The sequence below is a fragment of the Barbus barbus genome, assembly GCF_936440315.1.
Source record: "Barbus barbus genome assembly, chromosome: 27".
NCBI lineage: Eukaryota > Metazoa > Chordata > Actinopteri > Cypriniformes > Cyprinidae > Barbus > Barbus barbus.
Window position 1 is genome coordinate 27910374 of NC_136755.1, and position 22481 is coordinate 27932854.

Consider the following 22481-nt stretch of genomic DNA (forward strand, 5'->3'; position numbering starts at 1 on the left):
TTTTTTCCCTCTCTCTAAAAAAAACTATACAAATTGTTGTCATTTTTTAAATAGAGATGTTTGTATAATCTACTTGTGCACACAAACTTATAGGAGGTAGGGACGTTCAGAGCTGAATTTATCTAAATATGGACTATGGATGTGTGTTTTGCGATGGCTGATGTCCCAGAGGTGAGCTTTACGGCTCTCGTCCCACAAGACAGATTGCTCTGCAAAGTGACTTTTGAGGGTTTCTGCCCAGAGTTTGGAGGGACTGGAGAGAAGATGAGAACGAGAGGAAAGGGTGAACGGTGGCGAGAAAACCAGCAGGCCTGAAAGTCTGTCATTCTTCAGCAGGACTCACTTCAGGACAGAGTAACTGCTGGAGAGAGAGCCTCCACTTATCCTTGAGAGGAAAAGAGACAAAAGAATGAACACTGCTACACTGAGAGATGTGGTTTTTTGTTTTTTTCTTCTGCATGAGTGATGGATATTGAGATTTTAAAGAGGCTTCATTTGATTTAAAAACTACAGAAAGCAACCGATATCCACTTGGATCAGCACCGGTGAGAACCCTTCCTTATAAGTATACATTGAGTTTGAGATGTATTTATAGTTGAATGTTTAACCTTGGATGTTAATTTTATATTTTCCATGGGAAATTACAGTCAGATCCCCCTGCTGACTGAACCATGTGGGAAATTGCAGAGAATAACATGATGTTACACAAGACAGAATCTAAATGAACAAACTCCTCGTATGTAAAGATCAGACGGAGTTAAAGGGCTAGAGTCTGAGCTGATGAAAGACAATCTGAGATTCTTTTACATATTTCATTAAACGCGGACTGACGGTGGGAAAGAGTCTCGGAGCAGAGAGACGTCAGCGAACAGGAGCACAAACTCTCTCACAAAATCAAACGCAGAAGAATGTGCCATTTTTAGAAAGCTTCATGCGGTGCCCGCTGATGGGACGGCTCTGTGGCGCTCCAGTAGGGCTGAGAAAACAGCGCTGTGAAATATCTGACAGACACGGATTACAAATGGGCTTTTCACACTTAAAACTGTTAAACTTAGGTTAATGTATGCACTCTTCAAAACTTTGTCACTATATATTTTTTTTTTTAAGAAATTCATTATTTTATTCAGCAAGAAAACATTAAATTGTAACAATAATAATAATAAGCAACTAAATAAATTACATTTTAAAATATATCACAATTATTTTCAATTGTAATATTTCTCAATCTTAGTATTTTTTAATGTATTTCTGATCAAATAAAGGCAGACATGGTGAGCAAGAAACTTCAAAAACATTTTTAAAAATATTCTTACCAACCCCAAATGTTTGCAAACTAGATTTGATGTTGACTTTAACTGTTTAACATGCGTCATTTCAAATAGGTAGAGAATAACTGATTTGAAATAAATTGGAAAAATGTTTTTTTGAGAATTAATTAAATTGCTTCGTTTTCTTTTAAATATGATAAATAATTAAATGATTTACCAATTATATCACTTTTATTTGTAAGCCTACATATATAATGCTTAGATAATCTAGTTTTTTTTTTATTAGGTTAAGTTTTATTTATTTATTTGAACAATTTCAAAAAATATTTTATGAAAAATAATAAATTAACAGGAAAAATTGTTTTGTTTGTTATGGTTTTAATGTTGTTTTGTTGATGTATGAAGGCATTAATATGTGCTTAATTACTACTAATAAATGGCTAATATTATAGTAATATGCATGCTAATAAACAACTAGTTAAAAGACCCTAAAATAAAGTATTACTAATATATATATATATGTATTTGTTATGTTATTATAGTTAGAAATATAGTAATAATTAATATTGTTTATTAATTTAACCTAATTATTATGTGTATTTTAAATAATTTCTTAATATTGTATTTAAGTGTATAATTATGTTAATATAGTGCTGTCAAACGAAACGATTAATCACATCCAAAATAAAAGCTTTTGTTTACATAATATATGTATGTGTACTGCGTATATTTATTAAGTATATATAAATATACACACATGCATGTATATATTTAAGAAAAATCTGTTACATTTATATATTAAATATATTTATATATGTTATAATTTATATAAATATATTCGTGTAAATATTTTCAAAACATATGCTGTATGTGTGTCTTTATATATACATAATATACACAGTACACACACATATTATGTAAACAACATTTTTTATTTTGGATGCGATTAATCGTTTGACAGCACTAGTTAATTATAATTTCATTGTAATTTTGCTTATGAAAATATGGTTATTTAGTGTAGTAGTGTGTGTGTGTGTATATATATATATATATATATATATATATATGTATGTATGTTTGTATGTGTGTGTTTATATTTTAAAAACATTTTATTTTGTTATGTTATATTTTTTAATTATTAAATGTATTTGTAAATGTGTTTTTTTATTATAAATCTATTTTCTATGTTCTAGTCATGGAGATCTTCCTCGAAGGACATTCAAACGTCACATCTGAGTCTCCCATCAACACCAGCCTCCGTCCGCTGGGGGTGCCGTACCTGAAGAGGCTGGCGCACCTGGACGAGTCGCTGTACCAGGAGTTCTCGGTGCTGTGGACAGCACTGATGTATGGAACGCCGAATGGGTCATAATTCGCCATTAACCAGGCGCCTGGTTTTCAGAAAGCGCCTGTTTTTACGGCGTTCTAGTTGAAAAACCGCCGTACATTTACGCCGTTTTGTAGTACAGACGCCATAAAATGAAAAAGTAAAAATATCACATGATGAAAGTCCAAATGTTGGTCACACTAACATTACTGAACAGGATGAAGCAGATCGCCATTCAGTTCCACATTCTACTAGTCATGACTGCCTACTTCCTTAAAGGGGCTGGACTGTGTAGAAAAGGAGGAGCTGATTTTAATATTAGAGAAAACGCCGTTTTTACGCCGTCTTTGTCAGACGGAGCGCCGTAAACTACGGCGCATTATGGATGGCCAAACGGCGAAATTAACGGCGTTTTGGATTGCATCAATAAACGCCGATATTGACGGCGGTTCTGCCGTGAAAACGCCGTAATTTACGGCGTCTGTACTACTACTTTCGGCGTTCCATAGCAGAGAGCAGCATGTTGTGGCGTATCACGCGACCATCACGCTCAGCAGTCTGAACAGCTGCCTGGATCCTGTGGTTTACTGCTTCTTGCCCGATAATTTCCGCTCTACATTGCGGAGAGAACAGAACAAGAGATTCAGAGAGCATCCGATCGCCATCAAGGGAAGCCGGAGCAGCAAATCTGCAGGAACACCGACGGCCATAGCGTACAGCGTCTCAACACTCACACTGCCGACCAGAGACAAACAAAACTAAAACCATGGAAATCTTTAGCAATGAGAAAGGTAAAAGAAGCAATTACATACACTCAAAAAAAAATATATATATATATTAGTGCTATCAAAATTAGCGCGTTAACGCAGGCGAATAATTTTTTCAGTTTAACGTGTTAAAATTATTTAACGCCATTAACGCAGGGGCGGGGCTAGTGTTAGCTACCCCACTCACAACTGCTGCCTCTGTCTCTTTTTTTCTTGCTGAGAAGTGCATTTATTTAGTCACAGAAAGTCTTTATGAGCAAATCAAACAGGAGATGTTTCAGACGCGTGCTGCAGCTTCATCTGAGTGCCAGGCGTGAGTCATACAAGCGAGGAAGTGGTACTGTAGGCTACTCGTAGCCTTTATCATTTCATATCAAAGTTCGAAAGAAACGATGTGCATGCAATATCGTGTTCAGTTAAGTCGTGAAGGCGATTAAAGCAGCCTTAAAACTGTGCATGCATGTATTAGGCTATATGTTATATATGAGTCACATTTAAGAACATGTCTCTGAAAGGGTTTTCAAAACTGTCCTGAAGCAGCCCAGCACTGTCTCCTCATCTAACACACCCGATTCAACTCATCAGCTCGTTAACAGAGACTTTAAGACCTGAAATGGGTCAGAAAAGGGATAGGGAAAGAGAAAAGAGAGAAAATATGTTGTGTCAGATCCGCTTCATGTTCAGCAGCGGCAGCTCTTAAAGAAACAGCACCCAAAATAACCCATTAACCCAACTGCTGTGATGTCTTTTCATCCAAGAACAAAAGAGGAAATCAATAACTTTTATAGCTTTAAGGATTCATCTATATTTAATTTAGAATTTAGTATTTGATAACTTTATTCAATTTCTGTATATGTTCTACTTGATGAAGGGCACAGGTAGCTAAATATGACATTTATTATAATGGGTTATGTGAAGATTGTTTAAAGTTCACCTAAATTAGAAGTTATTTTATTAAAGTCTTAATAGATATTAAAATTGATTGCTCTCAATGTAATCATACTTCTGTCTGTAGCTTTCTAATGAGCTTGAAGACCTTGATTAGCTTGTTCTGATGCGTTTGATTAGGGTTGGAGCTAAACTCTGCAGGACAGTGGCCCTCCAGGACCGAAGTTGCCCGTCCCTGCTCTAGATCAATGTTTCTCAACCAGGGACCTGGGCCCATTTTTCAATCTTTGCTATCCAAATTATTTTTATACTATTGTATTGTTGTCAATGTATTCCAATTAATGACTTGTTTGTCATGTTATATGATAAATATTAATTGAGATCTCTTCCGAGTATGACATATTTTCCCTGCTCTTAACGAATATAATGTGTGTCATCAGACAGAAATGCATATACGTGGAAGTGACGTGGGCTCATACCATTTTAATGGCAGTTGTTTGTTGTATGATGGGCTCTCATACCGTACACGGAGCTCTCATGAAGGTGTTAGTGTGAAGACCACACTGAGCCCCTGACACACTTACAGAGACCTGCACACGCTGGAAACCACTTTACAACTGAAGATAAACCTCTTTTTATGATCTGTTTAAACCACTTGTGGATTTCTGTCAAAACAAATGGATCCAATGTCTGTCCAGAACAGAATCTCTGCAGAAATCGTATACTAATATATGATTTTTTTTTTCAGGAAAATAACCAATATATAACAAATTTTATAATGTATTCATGTCTCAGTTGTTTTTTCCAATAAATAAATAAAAAATACAATAAAAATATTGTTTGTATTTTTAATGAACATTTGTTTTAGTTCTTAAAAAGTAGACTGTGAGACATTAAATTTCCCACAAGAGGGCATCATTTCCTTCCAAATGTAAATAATGTACAAATGATTTGTGGACCAAGGCTATAAAGTTGCTTTTCGAAATACTTTACTCGTCTCAAATAATGTACGAACGTCGCTAATAAACACAATAATTAGCATACAAGTCATCTGTCACCTATGTAGTGTCTTGTTTTTAATCTCAACTTTTTATTTATTGTTTATTTTTAAAGTGAAACCCCTTAATATATCAGTTTCTCAAGTGTTTTTACATCGGTCGACTCTTTATGAATTTCTGATTTTCCTCACACAGCTGATATTTGTGTTCATTCCCACGCTTCTCCTCAGACAGAGCCTGACACATTCCTCCTCTCTCACATGAGTTGGGTGTTTAGCGCTGGTCAGAGGCTGGTTTGCACCCCTCAGGCCGGTCAGGAGACTCGGCACAGGCACAGTGTAGCTCAGACTCAGAGTCCTGCTAAAGCTCACCTCAGCAGATCCAGGTTTTCATCTCTGAACAACACTGGAACAGTAACATCAGGTCTGAGCGTCAACACTTTTAAGAGGACTGTTTACACTGTGACCTCCAGTGTAGATGATGATTTATGGTTTATGCTGAATACTGAGGGTGTGTAGACCTCAAAATGAGGGAGGAATATGTGATTTAGGCTGCATTCCATCTCAAATAAACTTCTAAAATAAAAAAAAGTCCACAGTCAACGCAGCCATCGACCAGGACATTTTAGAGCACTTCATGCTTCCTTCTGCTGACAAGCTTTATGGAGATGCTGATTTCATTTTCCAGCAGGACTTGGCACCTGCCCACACAGGTACCACAAAAGCTGGTTCAATGCTTGATTGGCCAGCAAACTCGCCTGACCTGAACCCCATAGAGAATCTATGGGGTATTGTCAAGAGGAAGATGAGAGACACCAGACCCAACAATGCAGATGACCTGAAGGCCGCTATCAAAGTAACCTGGGCTTCCATTACACCTGAGCAGTGCCACAGGCTGAGAGCCTCCATGCCACGCCATTGATGCAGTAATTAAAGCAAAAGGAGCCCCAACCAAGTATTGAGTGCATAGAAATGAACATACTTTTCAGAAGCCTGACATTTCTGTTTAAAATATCCTTTTTTTATTGATCTTATGTAATATTCTAATTGTCTAAGACACTGTATTTGGGGTTTTCATTATCTGTCAGCCATAATCATAAACATTTCAAGAAATAAAGGCTTGAAATATTTCACTCTGTGTAATGAACCTATATAATATATGGGTTTCACTTTCTGAAATGAGTGACAAAATATTGACCTTTTTCATGATATTCGAATTTTTTTAGATGTACCTGTATTATGGCCAAAACAGTGGATTACCAGTAAAATTGATAACAATTTGGGGCCAAAAATGATTCAGACACTTTGACCTGACCATGTTTTGCTTTAGTGTTTGTCTTTAATTGCTAATGCAACCTTTTTACAGCATAGACTGAACAAAATGAAGCATTGCGTGGTAATTGGTTGACCTAAATTGGTATTATCCAATTGTGTACTTGCAATTTAACAGCTGAATAATTTTTGGTTGATTGCAATCCGTTACATACCTTTCTATCAAAATGATCTGATATTATCAAGATGAATTTGTTCTGACTCAGTTTAACTCTGAGTTCTTGTCATATTTTATTACCATTTGCTAAACTGTAGCGAAAAAAACTGTGATAATGTGAGTTTTGTTGAAGGTGTATGAATAAATTTGGGTTTGACTATATATATATATATATATATATATATACAGATCATGTAGAAGCCATATATTAATTGAATACACACACTAAACAGATTACATACTTTTTACAACTTTTAGTTTTCGAACATGGTTTAGTTTTCAGACATGGTTTACAACTTAGAGATATTGGTAACACTTTACAGTAAGCTTCCATTTGTTAAAACTACATTACTTAACATGAACTAACAATTAATAATAATAATAATTTATTAGTCTTAGTTATTGTTAATTTCAACATTTACTAATGCATCATTGACTTTAAGTTAATTTTTATTTTAAAACTCATTTTTAAATTTATCTAAATTTATTACTGATTATAAATTCATTTATTATTAATATATTTATTATTTAATGGGCCATGGATTAACAATGAAGTTTACTTTTTACTATCATTTATAAAGATGAAAGAATACAGTAACAGACATGTTTCTTGTTGGTAGTTAATGTACTATCTAAAATGTTTATTATTTATTATTATGATTTCTTGCAGGTTGAAGGTTTTTGAGACTTTTTTTGCTCATAATTTCTTGATGCATGTCACAGGTGAGTCATTTAAATCTTACTAGTATTACTGATATTTCTAGTACTGGTTAAACTGGTTTCACGCTCTATGACCTCAAACACAATTGTTTTCTCATGTTAATATGTTTTTCTTTGCACAGGCTTCACTCACACTTTCTACGAACGTGAATTTGTGCATGCAAAATGTACCTTTATTGTTTCTCCGTAGTTTTAGATATGAAATTATCTTTTGCATACTTATTAGAAAACACGTTTTCTTTTAGAAAACATTAGACCTATGGGCCTGACTCATGCGGATTCAGTATCTGGTAAGTTTTTCTCCCTTCATGAACTGTTTTGCACATGCTGAATGCTTCATAAATCATATTCTGTCTGTTTACAGCAATTATACAGATAGTCATATATTCCATAATATGTCATTTGTCTTGTTATTCCATAAAAAACACAAGCTCTCTTTCATCAATCACAGTTTATAAAATGTCCAACACTAATTTGCTGGCAAAGAAAGTATGCAAAAACTCACTTAATCCAAAGTGCATCTGTCAAAGTCAGTGGAAATGCTGATGTGGAGAAATGTAAAGGTGCCAGAAAATTATTTCTCTTTTATGCAGTTTAATAGTTTAATTGAGGATTGTCTGTGGTTGTTTTCAGATTGAGGTTTGGTGTCACGACGAACGGAGAGGAAAGGATATTTAGATACTGAATCCTCGGTGACATTTATGCAGCATTTTGAGGATTACCAGAGGACATTCTGACACATCTAAAATAAACCCGCCGTCCCCACTCGAATCCACAGTGATGGAAACAGGCCAGGCTGCAGACATCAACCACCACAGCAAACCAACGCTTGCTCTAAGACAATTTATGTTAATGTTTGTCATTTTCACCTGTCTTCTACTGTCTGTTTTCTTGTTCAGATCAACCGCTGTTACAGTAAAGCAATGCATCTGATTTAATGACACAGGCCTTTGATGGAAACTCTCGCTCCCCCTCGAGCACTGGTTACTGCCACAGTAATGCATCAGAAAAACAACTCCTTTACTGTGTACAAAAAGTTCAGATGAGTTCATCTTCCAAATCTTTGGTACACTTTTGCAACTCATTCGCTCTTCAGTAATGTGAGAAAACTACATTTTATTTTATCCACAGAAAATCTTCCCTTTTGCAACTGCCACAGTAATGCATCACACTCCTGTTGTGCTGAAAACTGGGTACAACCTTTGTGTTTGGGGGGTTTTGCAATTTGGCAAAAACTGACACTATGAAAAACTCTAAAGATTTGAGTAAAAAGATCTAAAGCCCATCTGTCACGAATCCTGCCCGCTTGCCACCAGAGGTCGCTCTTCTGTTACATTGACTCTCAAATTACACAAACTGTTGCATGTCACTCCGGACTACAGTTCCCATCATCCATTGCACTGATTACACACACACAGCTGCATCCAATCAGACACGCTTTATAAGCCTTGGACTTCCTCTTTCAGATTACGTTGTTCAGCCTTTATCACTGTGATAGCTGATAGACACTTTTCTTTTTTTTTTTTTTTTTAGTTGTCATAGTCATGCCTTGCCTGTTGTTTCCCGTGTTTTGATTCTTGCCTGTGTATCTTGGATTTATCCTTTGCCTTGCTGTTTCAAACTCTGTTTCTCCTGCCTGGACTATTGCTGTGTACCTGGATTATCTCTCTTTGCCTTGCCCCGTTGGATATTGTTCACCGATCGAAGACCCATGCTTGCCCTAGAATTACTCATCTTACCTCATCTATGTCTGTTTACTGTGAATTGAGCACGCTTGTTTTGACCATGCTAATGAATAAAGCTCTGCAGATGGATCCGCACGCTTCCTCTGTTCCTTCTGTAACACTCTCAGAGACTAAAAATATTAAATATGTGAGAAATTCAGTAATTCCCATCTATTTTTATTGTTATTTCTATCGTGTTAGGGGTCAATTTCACCCATATTTTAATGTTCAGAATTCAAACAGACTATTTGCACACTTAGGAGTAAATACGTAAATGTAAGTAAAAATATTATCTAATATTATTTGTACTTAGTGCAAATAATGTTGGCTTTTCTCAAACCCTTATGAAGGTAAAATAGACTTCTCGTGTTTATTTTCAGTGCTGCAACAGTCTTGTAATTGAGATCCAAATAATGAACAACCTTTGAAATATTTTTGACTGTAAAACTCAGCTAGATAAAGAAAGTGAATTTTCCTTGGATGAGTAAATTGTGAATCTTAAATTTAATAAGTTCTCATGTATGTCATATTTTGGTCTTCACGTAGCTACTGTAAAGGTTTTCTGCTTTTAGTGTTTTTCAAAGTGTTGATTTTTGGTAAACTGCATGGAAACCAATGAGGGTCAATGTTGGAATCAATATGATTGGAATCAATCTAAAATGCATATGTGTTGAAACTTTGCATGCATATTCATGACCCTAAATGTGAAAAAAGTACCTACTTTCAACAAGAAATACATGATTTAATCAGTATTTTGAGCATTTTGAAAATAAAAATGACCCCAGCACAATTGTGTAAAGCTGTTTAATTGCTTCCAAAACAAAATTTATCATATCAAACTTATACCAATATTTTCTTGCAAACAACTGGAAAAACTTTGTTACATAAATGTTGAAGTATTCAATAATCACCTTAGAAATCTGTTTGTTTACATGTTATTCCTTCCTTTATTTTGATTGTGTTTTGCTCTCCTTTTTAATGAGGTTACAATAATGCCGTAGATTTACTCTAAAGACACGGTCAGGGGACAAAACGCTTCCTTCTTGTTTTTTCTTGGAACTGAATCAGAAGGTCTCTTATCTCGGTTAAAGCAGACCATGTGAACAGAATAAACAAGTATTTGGTCTTAACACAGTTTCAAAAGAGCAACCAACCACTAATTAAAAAGTAAATCATAGAGAATTTTATGGTGTTTTAGGCAAATGAGTAGAAAAAAACTCCTTCACCATGTACAAAAAGTTCAGGTGCGTTCATCTTCTGAAACCTTGGTACACTTGTGCAACTCAATCCCTGTGCAATAGCTTTTGATGTGAGAAAATAACATTTTTTATCTTTATTCATAGTAAATCTTCCCTTTAGCATCACGCATATTCAAATATGGCACACATTATTACATTTTTATCCCTGATTGAAAGGCCACCAACAGTGAGATCTGAAAGAGAACCAATTACAGGTTTATCTTTTCATTTTTAATGGTTTCATTTTGATCTCCGAAAACGACTAAAAACGCTGTATTATGCATGTTAGGCCAGTAGTTGGAAATGTCACTTTCACTGTGTCCGAAATCAAATATGAATTCATAGCATGTCCAAATTCATAGCATTTGGAAAACAGTAGGCAAAAAGTACCAGGATGACCTACTACTTTAGGTGAGATTCTGAAGCACACATCTGATGGACACTTTACTATCCCACAAGGCCATGGGAGGAGATTTATGAATGGCAGTGAAGCAACGCAACTGATGCTGTTAGGTCACATTATGAATTTCATACAATCCATATTCATACTATATAGAACTTACTTTTTTAATGGTTGCAAACTCATATGGAGTCCCTAATCAAACAGTATGTGATTTCGAACACACTGTTTGTAATGAAACTATGGACCTATTAGACTGAACACATATGCATGTGCGCCATTTTCACAAATTCCCTTTTCTTGTAGTTTACATAGAGACAAAAACTGTTTTCAGGCATCCAAACAGTTTTCATTTCTTAGTTGAAAATGGTGTTGTGTAAACACCCTCTTAAAAGAGACATTTATTTCAAGAATCTCAACAAATTCAGGGGTCATTCTTGGGGGCCTGCAAATGCAAACTTTTTAAAGTGCTAGTTTTTGAAATCGTTATTTCTCTTTGTAAATTACAAAACTGCAATTTTTGTGAAACCGGTTATGTTGTGCGCATGCGTATTACGTGTTCGCATAGTGTTTGTTTACAAGTGTAATCGCTACTTTTTAGTAGTTTTTGCAGATTTTGCAGTCTGCACGCGAAAAACGCAAGAGAACAGGTTATCCGTTATTAGCACTTGTTGTCATGTAAACGGCAGAGCCGATCATCCCTATATGCAGAATACGAGGGCCCCCGAAACACCAGGGGCCCCCCTTGCTCTCAAAGATGTTTTAATTTTAGTTTTGTAGTTTGTGAATGTCGTACAGTCGAGACTAAGAAAACGAGTAGAAAGCGTACCGAGCCGCGGAAGAGCTACTGTTTCTCGAGCGCTTTCCGTGAGTGCGATTCGAGAAGCAGTGAAACACGGACAAATGCATTTCATCCATTCATCCCAACATCCCCCATGCCCCCGACACAGTTCTGCGTATGGCCCCCAGAAGTCTAGGATCGGCACTGGTAAACGGTACCCTCTGAACCCTGTTTTCAGACACCCCAAAAAATCTGTTGTTGTGTAAATTAACAGCTAAAACATATTAAAAAAATTCTGGTGTCATGTAAACACCCCATTAAATATTTCTTAAGATTTATTTATTTCAAGAATACTAACAAATTCTGTGTAATTTTATGCTCTTGCGTTAAAAATAAGCTAGGCAGGGAGCTCCAGCAGGAGGGCCGCGGCTCGCGAGTACAAATGCGCCGTGATTGGTGGAGCCCCTTTAATGGTTCCGCCGGGTGTGAAAGTGAAGGAAGAGAAACAGAGACTCCAGATAATCACACACTTCACACGGACGAACAATAGCGGTCTGGAGCTCAGCCAGGACGCGGGGGCCCCGCGCTCTCCCACCGCAGCAGATCGACTGCTCTCCGCCGCTCAGAGTTTATCCACACAATGGCTTCCTGTCGCGGCGGTGTGTAGTCTGCGCGCCGGCCGCGATCCCAGCGAGCGGAGCGGAACACGCGGGCCTGTTTATGTCGCGCTGCTGGATGACCCGTCTTCCTCCAGACATCCATCAGCCCTCCAGCGCCGAAACAACATCTCCCTCGAACCGTTATTACAACAGCTTGATTTATTCCTCACACTCCAACAATAAAAACAACAAATGACCCTCAGGACGAAGCCTGACGTGTCATGACCTGAGAAAACAATAATGGTCTGAACCTTTTTTATGTATTAATAATCACAGCTGGGTTTAACTGAGCAAGGGGAGAAGTGACTAAACTAAACAAGATCAACTAACTCAAACATTTGTCTTCCAGAAAGCAATATTAAAAGCAAATATAAATGTTTTCTTAAATCCTGCTTTTCTTTATTTAGTTTTCAAATAAGGCAAACACTTAAATCCATGCCAGGACCAATTTTGAATGTTTATTGTATGCATAAAAAAATATTTAATCATTTATAAACTTATAAATTTGTCATTTTTTGATAAAGTTTTGAATAACTGTATATTTAAATACTTATATTTTATTAGTGAATTATTATAAAATAGTTTTTATTTAAATTTTGTCATATAATATTAATATTTTGATTTAGTTTTTATTTGTATACTTCATTATTTTTCGATTTTTTGATCATACTATTTTTAAACAGGTTTTATTTTAGTTAATTTTTTAGTCATTTTGTTGTGTACTTTTGCCATTTTTATTAGGTTTTCTGTTTTCTTTTGTTTTAAACTGCTGTTGTTATTTCTCCGGGGGACATATAAATGAATAATGATTGAAATAGGGTTAACTTAAACTAACATAAGAACTTCGAGTCTTCTGAGTTAAGTTTTTCCTCGTTTGACCTCTGTAAAGCTATTCAGCAGTTTCTTGTTGACTTCAGCGTGTGAAACACACACAGTCGTGATCAGAGCCCGTTTCCAGACCTCTAGGAGACGGTGAATTTAAACAGGAGCTTTGTTTGCGGACTGATATGTTGATGTATATGTTATCTCCTGTCAGAGGTCACGGGCAGCAGAATGGCCTGCGACAGGCTTTGACGTGCTGTTCTCAACGGAGTTGGTGTGATTGAACCAGCGATACGCTCAAACAGGAAGTGTTTTGTGAGATTTCCCACTGCTTGCTATTCTTATGGATGTATTATACCCAACTCTTCCACATGGTGCTGTCAGCTTCCCCTCTGTATCCCAGCACTGACTCACCCTGAATCGTGCATTTTAACCTCACCACTGAACTGAATATCAGTTCAAATCAAGTTAATTTTGTCTAACAGAAATTATATATTCACAAATCAATAAATTGTCCATGGCCTTTTATATATATATATAAAATTTGAATTTTTTAAATAAAAAATCAAAAGGATTAACAATGCAGATTAATTTTCATAGCCTTCTTTGATCATGTTTACCAAGGGTGCCAATATTTTTGGCCATGACTGTATATTGTACAATGAAATATACACATATGCAGGCCATACTAACATAAAACACACAAATGCACTCACATACATGTTGGTGTAATGGGGAATGTTATTGATCATTTTGAGACATCATAATCTCATCCTGTGTTTGATTGACAGCTGATGGGGCGGCACACACAGGTCAGTTTTACTGAATGTGATATATTGATCATAGTTATTAAGAATTCTGCACTGCATGAGATGTGTAGTGAGTAGAATAATGTACATTTTTAAAGAAATAAATGTAAATATAAATAAATACAAATAAATTATTATTACATTTTGTGTTTTATAATATTTATTTTTAGTCCATTTTTATATGTGCTTTTCTTATATATATATATTTATAATTTATATACTATTATCACTCACTTTTTTCACTTCACTTCACTTTATTATACTATATTTCGAATTTTATTTTAATACGTTTAGTTAATTTGTATATTGAATATTTCACATATTCAAAATAATATTTCGATTTAGTTATGATTTTTATATATTTTCCGTTTTCATTTTAATTTTAGATTATATTTTAATTTATGCGCTTTTGTCATTTTTATTTATTTATTTATATTTCTGCATAGTTTGAATTTTAGTTCAGTTTTAGTAATTAGTTAGTAATTTTTGTGCTTTATCTTAAACTAATTTCAGTTAGCCAAGATAACATTTAAGGCTTTAATCATTTTTATCTTTTAATTTTATTTCAGCTTTATTTCAATGATCACTTTTTTAAAATTAGTTATAAAAATTGAAAATTGATTTAGGTTAATTTTTTTCCATTTAATCCATTTATTTATTTTTTGTAATTTTGTTACATGCTTTTGTCTTTTTTTATTAGTTTTTTTTTTTTTTTTTTTTTTTAATAGTACTATTTAAGTTTATTTTTATTTCAGCTTTATTTCAGTTAACTTTATCAATTCTCATAATGCAATATTTGCTTTTTCGGTATACATTTATACTATCCAAACCTGTTGTATGCTATATATAGTGTATATATTTTGTACAACATTGAGTCTTATTTGTCTGTCTGCTAGTGGGACCTCAGCAGTCAGGTGGAGGCTGATGTGGTTACCTTTAAATTCTCAACCCCGCCCTCATATGTAAATGAGGCTCCTTATCCGTCGACGGAAGCGGCTCGAGTCTGTTAGAGAGATTTCGCCTTTAAAGGCGCATTAAAAGAGCGGCTGAAGTGCAGAACCCGAGCAGAGAAGCAGCAGCACCAGCAGAACATCATCATCATCATCATCTCTGACAGAGAGAAATAAACACAGGAACGCGCGAGTCTGGGTGAGTTTGTGTTTACAATGTTGCGTTTGCGCGGCGGCGGCTCCTTTGATCGTTCGATTGATGTTCTGTGCGTGTCATCATTTACATCCGACTCTTCACGCATCTGCAGCTCTGTGTGATATTAGCAGCTGATTGGTCACGATATCACTGCGGTATTTTGATTTATATGTGCGCGCTTCATTAATGTTCACGGATGCATTAGCCTAGTTTCCATCAGCAGCTATGGACTGCATAAGGCTTTGAATAAATGCTGCATGTCTGTCACGGGTATTAAATATTAATGGTCCGTCCGTCACTGGTGCAGATGATGTTGACAGTTGCTGGTTTATGATCCATAAGTTGTATGTGATCGATCATATATGGATGACTGTAGTTTTATAGCTGCAGCTGTGTGATGTCTCAATGTGAACCTGCTGGTGGGCAGAGAGCTGATGGATGACTGCTACAACTGCGAGCTTGCTGCTGTCCCGTTCACTTTCACTGGGGTCTTGTGCACTGCATCTCGCTATGAGCTTCACAAACTCTCTCTTTTGCTCTGAGTTTCTGGAGAGAGATAGTTGCAGTCCTTACTAACATATTAAAATAGCCAAAGCAGCACAGTATTACCATGTTTCTCACATGGTACCATGGGAAAATTCCATGACTTTTAACATGCTCCTGAACTCTATCTATCTATAGATTTTCACGTTAATATTTAGACATTTTATGTTTTTTTTTTTTTTTATTTTTTTTTTTTTAAATACTGTATATTGTCATTTTAGTATTTTTTTTATATACTGTTATAGGTCATATTTTTAATTAATTATATAATATATTAATATTTTTTTTTATTCTTTAATCTTTAGTCACTTTGTTTTCACATTTTATTTAATGTTATGATTTAGGTTTAAATTCAGTTTTTACATTACTAATTTTCATTTCATTTAAAAGTTTTTGATCTAATATTTCTATTTGATTAGATTTTTTTTTCAATTAACATTTTTTTTAATAATAAATGTATTATTATTATTATTATTATTATTAATGATAATAATTATATTTTTTGTTAAAAAACAGACCTTTTGTCCTGAATCTCAGGAAAGAAAGGGAGAGAGTTGCTGTCATCGCTAAGAAAATAAAATACTAAAAGCACCGTGGTATCACCATGTTTTTGAACATTAATCTAACTGTCCATCTATAGCCTTCAACAAATATTCATTATAGACCTAAGTGCATTTGTTGCATAAATGACTTATTTCCATTTCATATCTTCATAGCCTCACAAAAATAATAATTCTGCCGTTCAACCCATTTATTATCATGTTAATTCTGTGAGAAACATAATGAGGTGTTGGACAGCATGTCTGAGCCTCTGTTTTCCATGCAACAAAATTAGATTTATACTCCCATGATGCATGCTTCATAACAGGCCAAAAACACAATAAAAGTGTAATATAATGACAAGCTATTGCTTTAAAGATGCTCTTGCCTTTGCATATGTTTATTTGAATATGCAAACACAATATAAAGGCCAAGATTCGGTTCAAACTAGTGTGATGAGGCTTTTTTTTTATTTGTTGAGTTTTGTCAGCTTGTTTGTCAAGCACAGTTTTCACTCATCTCATTGACAATGTGTTGAAACAACAGGCTAACTGACCATTTGGGGCAAGCTGTGTCTGTGTCTGTGTCTGTGTGTGTCTGGTTTACTGCAGGCTGCTGGTTAGTGGGCATTACTAACCCATGTCTGGACGCTCTCTGCAGGCTTTCCAGATGCAGTCTCGTATGCAGTCCGACTGGATATTTATGAAGCTTTCAAGGCCTTTTGGTGAGTCACGCAGTCGTTGCGCTGCTCTTGTTCTCTCTGCTGGACTGTGTTCAAACTAATATCATGTTTCTATTTTTGTATCCTTGAAGTGATAAGTGCTTCTTATGCCATATATTTATTTGCTTATTATTATTATTTTCTTGGAATTTAAATATAATCATATTAAATAATCATATATATGATTATTTAAATATGATTATTATATTTAAATGACAAATAAGAAACTATACATAATTAAATAGCAAGTAAATAAATATAATAATGGTTTTAAAATATAAAAATATGTAATTAAAAATATTATAATCACCATATATATATATATATATATGCGCGCACGCACACACACACACACACACGGTCAGAATTGTTGGCACCCTTGGTAAATATGATGAAAGAAGGCTGTGAAAATTAATCTGCATTGTTAATCCTTTTGATCTTTAATTTAAAAAAATCACAAAAATCTAACCTTTCATTGGATAATAAGAATTTAAAATGGAGGGAAATATCATTATGAAATAAATGTTTTTTTCTAATACACATTGGACACAATTAACGGCACCTTTTATTCAATACTTTTTGAAACCTCCATTTGCCAGTTTAACAGCTCTAAATGTTCTCCTATAATGCCTGATGAGGTTAGAGAACACCTGACAAGAGATCAGAGACCATTCCTTCATCCAGAATCACTCCAGATCCTTCAGATTCACAGCTCCATGACGGTGCTTCTTCTCTTCAGTTCACCTCACTCATTTTCTACAGGGTTCAGGTCAGAGGACTGGAATGGCCAGCAGAAGCTTGGTTTTGTGCTCAGTGACCCATTTTTGTGTTGTTTTTGAGGTTTGTGTTTGGATTATTGTATGGTTGGAAGATCCAAACATGGCCCATTATAAGATTTCTAACAGAGTCAGTCACTTATTGATTTTGTATCTGTTGGTATTTGATAGAATCCATGATGCCATGTGTCTAAACAAGACGTCCAGGACCTCCAGCAGAAATATAGGCCCACAACATCAAGAATACAGCAGTATATTTCATTGTACACATGGGGTACTTTTCATCCCTGTGTTCACCAAACCCATCTTGAGTGTTTGCTGCTAAAAAGCTCATTTTTTAGTTTCATCTGACCATAGAAGCTAGTCTCATTTGAAGTTCCAGTCGATGGATGGGTGATGGATGATTAAGGGAATTTGGGCTTTGTTTTCCCTCCTATTTATATTTCTGTGAAACAGGAAGTCATGGCTGGATAATTTCATGTTCATAATCACCCTGGAGTGCTCAAAATTGTGAATATGAATGAGAATATACTTCAGAGATATTTTACTCATAAGAATTTATAGGGGTTCCAATAATTGTATTTTTGAGAAACATTTCATGAGATATTCCCCCATTTTCAATTGGTTTAGTTCAATGAAAGGTTAGATTTGTAAAAAAAATTTAAATAATAAAAAAAGGATTAATAATGCAGGCTTATTTTCACAGCCTTCTATGATCATATTTACCCAACAATTCTGACCGTATATATATATATATATATATATATATATATAACAATCATATCTATCATAACTAAAATAAAAATTTGTTAAATAGATTTAAAAAAAAATATATTTAAATATTTATTAAATATTTAAAAAAAGCAATACAATCGACAATAGTACATAACAAAGTGACTAAAAATTAAACTCAAATAAAAATTGAACATATAAAATAATAATATTTAATATTATTACTTAAAAAATAATAATAATCATCATCATCATTTTATTTTTATTTTTTATCATTTTCTTCTTTTACCAAAGCAGCTGAATTGTTTAGAGTTTACCTGTGAGGTCTCCATCCATGTTGTGTAATCTGATCTGGTCCCATCAGTCACATGATCGGTGTGAAACTCACGGTGCAGCAGCTTTCCGTTTGTCAAGCTTCAAAGTAGTTAAACTGCAAGTTACCCTTTTAATGAAGTAGCTGTCTGGACTACAAGATGATATGATTTATTTGTTCAAATCATAGCTTATCTGGCAGAACCCATCTCTTTTCATTGGGTGACAGAGTTAAACTTGTCCAAAATGAGCATTCACACTGATTTGTGAGAGCTGTGCTCTGACTCTGGTTCTGGCTCTGGCTCTGGTTCTGGCTCTGGCTCTGGCTCTGGCTCTGGCTCTGGCTCTGGCTCTGGCTCTGGCTCTGGCTCTGGCTCTGGCTCTGGCTCTGGCTCTGGCTCTGGCTCTGGCTCTGGCTCTGGCTCTGGCTCTGGCTCTGGCTCTGGCGGGTTTGTGAATGGCTCTCGTGATCCGTGTGGGATACGCAGTGTAACTGGACAGGCCGCAGTGCTGGAGTCTCCCAGTGTGCCTCAGGCTTCATCTGCCAGTGAACGCTTTACATCACAGTCTGACCACACCACTGAAATGCTGATTGCTGCCCTGCTGTCAGATAGTTTGCTTTACTCATTCCAGAAAAGAGGATTTCATGTTTACTCTTAAAAAGAAAGGCCCAAAAATGTTTTTTATTCATAATTTTTTTTTAAAGCAGTGCCAGAGAATATCTATTTTTGATTTTGAGTGAATCACTGACTTAAATGATTCGCTCAAAAACGGATTCATTCAGGAACGAATTTCTGAGATGAAATTGTTTTCTAATCCAGCATTGCTTGAAGAGCTTTTTGTTGGCGAAACAGACAATATTGTGTCTAAAATGTAAATCTGTTTGTATAAAATCAGTATCACACTCATAATGTAATTAAAGTTTAAGCATGTAACCGTTAATGGCTGGTTTCCCCAAAGCGTTGGCCACTGGTCATAAAAACAGATGTTTTAGCGGAATCAGCTTCTGAATGGTTTGCTTATATTTGTCTACATGAGTAGGATACGAGCACGTTTTGTAACATCAAACACACACATATCCACTTTAAGCGAAAATGCACGGGAGGTTTTGTTATTTTGCCAGTATATTAAGTTTATTATTATTTTATTTTATGAATGATTGCCTGTGCGTTTTAGCGACACATGAATGCCATGTTGACCAATCAGCATCCAGGATGTGTTTTAATGCATCATTTTTAATGATCGTTACTTCTGTCTTTCGTGAGAATTGTATTTCTTGAAGCCGTTTGGTGTTGTAATGAATTCAGTGGAGCAGATGAATGCAGTGTGTTATTCCTTTCAGAGCAGCGACTGTTGCATAAGATCTTTATTTAGTAAAAGCCTCTCAACGCTGAGGAGTTTCAGTCCGGGACGGACGCTGTAAAGCTCTGTGCTTTCACCTCTGTTCGAAGTGCTCCTCAGTGAGCCATATTAAAGTCACACAATCACTTTATTTCTTTTTTATTTATGATTTAGCCTATATTTATTCATGCACAGTAGCTCCAGTCGCATTTATGGTATGAGTAGTTGCACAACGTGATTTATGTAATGTGGTCACTAGGATTTTCTTAGGGTTTTTTAGAATGTTGTTGTTTGTTGCCAGGGTGTTCTGAGGGGGTTTTAGGATGTTGATGTTTGTTCTGGGTGGTTACTAGGGTGTTCTGAGGGGGTTTTAGAATGTTGTTGGGTGTTCTGGGTGGTTGCTAGGGTGTTCTGAGGGGTTTTCAGAATGTTGTTGTTTGTTGCTAGTTTGTTCTGGGTGGTTGTTAAGGTATTCTAAGGGGTTTTCAGAATGTTGTTGTTTGTTGCTATGGTGTCCTGGATGGTTGCTAGGCTGTTTACTGAAGTCTCTGTGATATTTTTAGCTCTGAATATGACTCTGGTCCCTCCTTCACTGCATGTATGTGGGTTTTTTTTTAAGCCTTGCCCTATCATTATGCCTTTTGTGTTTCTCTCTCTCTGTGGGCTAGTCTTAAGGTGCTAATAGCGTCACAGATGTCACAGAATTGCATGTTGGGAAAGTGAGATTGCCCAGAGACAGCAGGAACCATCATCCTTCAGCTCTATGGGTGCTTAAGTGTTTCGAACTCCTTCGTTTGTCCTTCACCCTCCTCCTGTTCAGCTCAGGTCAGAGGTAACCTTTAAGCAGCATCTAATGAAGACACAGGTCAGACTCATAGAGGGCATTTTGAGCTGGATAGTTCACCCAAAAATGAACATTTGCTGTTAATTTGCTCATCCTCAGGCCATCCAAGATGTAGGTGACTTATTATCTTTAGTAGAACAGTAAAGAAGATTTTAGCTGAAACCGTGGTCCTTGGTGATTCATTAAATGGAAGTCAGCGGCTGCCTGTTTTTGAGAGTCAAAGCAGATCAGGAAACACAAAATTAATAGAGGCTGTGGATAACGGGTTATAATGTTCCGTTCCTTGCACAGACCGATTATTTCACTTTGTAAGACCTCAATATATCATTAGGAGCCATAGGTATTAATTTGGTCTTGCCTGTATCTGTTTTTTTGACTCTCAAAGTGACGTTATCCACTGACTTGCACTTTATGACTCACTAAGGACCATGCTTTCAGCTAAAAATCTTCTTCACTGTTCTACTGAAGACAAAAAAGCCCCAGAGCCTACATATTGGATGGCCCGAGGGTGAGTAAATTAACAGCAAATGTTCATTTTTGGGTTCTTTATCACTTTAAGTATTTTCCAAGTATGTTAACCTGTAGTTAAGCTGACCTTTCGTGCACTTAAAATACAGCAGTTTTGAATGTTACTGGAAGTTCTGGTGCTTGCTGACTCATTTAGACTCCAGCATTGTTCCTCCCAGGACCTGTTTTGGTTGTAGAATACATTGTTTTATTTGCAGTGAGGTTGTAGTCTGAATGGGCTGCATGTCGACTTGGATAACAGGTTTCTTGAGTTAAGTCGTAGTAATCCTAAACACAAATGTCTGTCGTTTGTTTCCTGAATGTTTTTGAGATGTGTCTGACTCTCAGGTGTCAGTCTTCTCATACTGGTTTCTCTATTGCGTGCTGTTTTAGCTCTTCCTGTTGTGCTTGTGTCGTCATGTCTCCACTTTGTGCTGTTCACATCTCCAGGTGAGTTTATCATCATTATGAGGAGAAAGTTGCTCAAGAATAACATTAACATGTGGCCCTGAGAACCAGACAGATCGTTCTGTGTTTGTGTTTGCACAGGTGTCTGTCCATCTGTCCAGGACGGTCTCGTGTGCTCATGTTGTCTACAGCTTGGGTCACTGCTGCTACTTTAGGCTTTTCTTAGGGTGTTGCATGTTGTGTCTGGAATTTTTTAATTTTTTTAATTTATTTAGTTTGTAATTTTTATTTTTATAAATATGGGGTAAAATGTACTATCTATATCACTATTGTAATGTCTAATTAGTACACTTTCATTTCACTCATTTCTGCACTCAAATGGCTTTTGCTGTCTATGACTAGGTTTTGGTTTGCTATAGCATCTTCACAAAGGTTTGGAATTGATCTTTTGCACTTTTGAAGCTCCGGTCCTCCTTTAAAGATGATTAAAATATTAAATATGAATTCTAATCTGCGCTGAGCCTGTAAGAATTTCTCTTCCAGTGATGCTGCAGCATCAAATCTGAGCGTTTAATGGATTGTCATTTGAGACTCTGTTCTGATGGGCTGCGTGTCACTTCCTGTCATCTGCACGCTCATGCTGCGTTCCTGGTTGAAACCTCTTACATTTGACAATTTTATATAGTCTGATGCTTGAAAGATGATTTAAAAACAAACGATAA